Genomic DNA, 2,728 nt, shown 5'->3' on the forward strand with positions numbered 1-2,728 from the left:
TAAAGTTATATCTTGTTTTAACTGTTCTCATACATGTCGCCCTGGTAGCTCACCTAAGATGGGTGCCATAGGTTTGAGTTCAACCTGCAGCCCTTTGCTGTGTGTCATTCTCTCTCTCTCTATCTATCTATCCCCCTTCCCTGTCCATCTCCCAAGCTGTCCTGTCTAATAAAGATGGAAAAAGCTCCCCAAAAAACATATACAAAAAAGAGAAAAGAGGTCCCTGTACAACAAACAGTCAACACAATAAAACACTGCTGGAGTCCAATACTAAATCCAATCTGCACTAAGCATAGTTTGAAAGACAGGATGAGTACATAAGATGGTGTGGGGGGAAACTGGTGAAGGAGGCAGAATAATCAAAGCAGATGGTTCTTTCTGGTCAACTTGACACCACATGCTTCACATCAGAGGTTCTCATTGAGCCACTTAGGATGTGGTGTGTGTGCCTGCATATTTGTGCCAATACAATGTGTGAATCCTTGACATTTCCTCACGTCTAAAGTGTGTCAACTCCCACCATCCATCACCTCACGTGAGCGGACGGGATGGAGGGCTGCACATATCCTTTAGCACGTTGGCACGTCTCTCACACCAAATAGAAAAACATGCACCTCTCTTACCATAAATAACAGCACTCACACATCTTATCACACGCTAGTAGAAGCTGGACACTGACATAAACACAACGGCATGCCCTCAGTGTAACTCTCCAGACCAAAGTCCTTTCCAGACACTCACATTGTTGTGTATAGCCAAACTGAATTGTATGCAGCTATTTCTTACCCAAAAAGGGCAGACCCTTGCAATGATGACAGCACACTGTCAGATCATGCGTATCTATGATATTATGTCTTTAAAAGGATGCAACAGAGCCATACTCAAAATAACTAGTCCTTTCAGATAACAAGCAAATATTAAGGAAATATGAGAAGAAAATTGGATGAGGTAAGACTGGGACACTGACAGAAAAGGAGAAGGAACAGTGACAGGAGAATCAGAGGAGCCTAATACAGGAAATGAAAAGAAATGTGATCATTGCAGTGAAAAGACAAGCTACTGCTTCATCCAGGACATCTAAGATTGTAAATCAACTTAGTACGCAAAAGGCACACAGTCTCAGGCCCTGCTGACTGCTACCCAGATTAATCCTTAGAAAAAGCCCCCACAAGAGCAAAAACACAATACGATAATATAAGGCTCCAAACAGACTAGTTACAGCAACGTAGAAGCTTGGTACAGTGTGACCTGAAATACATGCATATACTGATACGACACATGCACAAACAAATGCAGGAGAGACAGAATACACACACGTCACACACCTGAAAGTTAGTAAGTGTTTTTATTTTGACAGAAACACACAAGGAACATAAAACAGTCCTATAACCAGGACAGGAAATAATCTGTTTCCCCTGAAATGTTTGTTTCTTTAGTCTTTATTGGACCAACTTAACTCAAATTCAATCTGATGGTGCACAGCAAGCTATTTTCTGGCTACTAAACTGTAAACTCCTAAAACATTCCCACAGTAATAAATGCATTATAAAAGGCCTTTACACACTGGGGACGTTTTTTTCTGCAATTAATTTATTTGCATGTCGATATATTTTTTCGAAGTGCTTTCACACAGAATGTGAAGATTACGCAGCAAAAAGCATCGTCATTTTTTTCTTGATCAAGGTCCATTTTCTGAGCTCCTGCACTGCGAATTAAGGCATCAACCAAACACATTGTGCGGAATAAATCTCATGTCACAAGTCATGGCAGACCTGTTGATTGTTTATGTTTCTCATCACCCTTCATTATATGACAAAGGACACAAAGATAATGAAGACTAGGTGAATGTGTAATTGGATGGAAATTGCTCTACACAGACTGCTATGTGGGATTTACTGACGAGGAACTGAGGCTGTTATCTATTATGCTGTCATTTTACCTTGCAGAAACATGGGAGTTGCTGGTCTACTGGCGCCTCGATTAGTTTGTCTGTCTGTCTTGTCTGACTTAGGTGTTTTATCGTATTAATACATCGTAATGGACCGGACCAGACAGGAGCCCCAGGACAGAGAGCTGAGATAAACCCAGTGAGTACAAGACCCCCAGGAGCTTTGCAAGCTGGTGCCGTTTTTCCGCCAGTCCCTGTCCTGGTAAGTGTGTGCTATGTTGCATCTTTGTATTATTTATTTATTTGTCACGTCCTCAGTGTGTAAAGGCATTAACACATCAGTAAGACACAAAAAATATATCCATTATGCTTATTTAAGGAAAACATTTAATGGCACAATTACTACTGAAAAGTAGGTCAAGAAGCTAATCATTATTTCCATTTATGGCCACCCACTGCTTTCAAAATCTGGGAAAAAGGCACCATTTAGTGTGGTATATATATAGAGGCTTATGTGGTATTTGACTGGGAACAGCCATAAAGCTTTACTATAGCACAGGTGAGAAAACACTAGGGGCATTTAGAGTGAGGTCTGTGTTGAAATGCATAGTGTGTTTACAGACTGTGTGGGTAGGGACGTTGGCTGTTGATACAAAGCAGTGTGGGCTGCAGCGTTGGCAGCAGTGCAGCGGGTTTCTGTGCCATAGACAGCTCTGCACTGCAGTGCTTGTGTGTGCACGTGAGGAAGAGCGCACATGTCAGAGGATTACAGAAGAGCCCAACCACATCCCCCTCTCAAGACCCCCCCCTCCCCTTCAGACAAAATCTACACCCCTTTGC

This window comes from Morone saxatilis, unplaced genomic scaffold (assembly GCF_004916995.1).
Source record: "Morone saxatilis isolate NCDOM2014 unplaced genomic scaffold, NCSU_SB_2.0 Contig18, whole genome shotgun sequence".
NCBI lineage: Eukaryota > Metazoa > Chordata > Actinopteri > Moronidae > Morone > Morone saxatilis.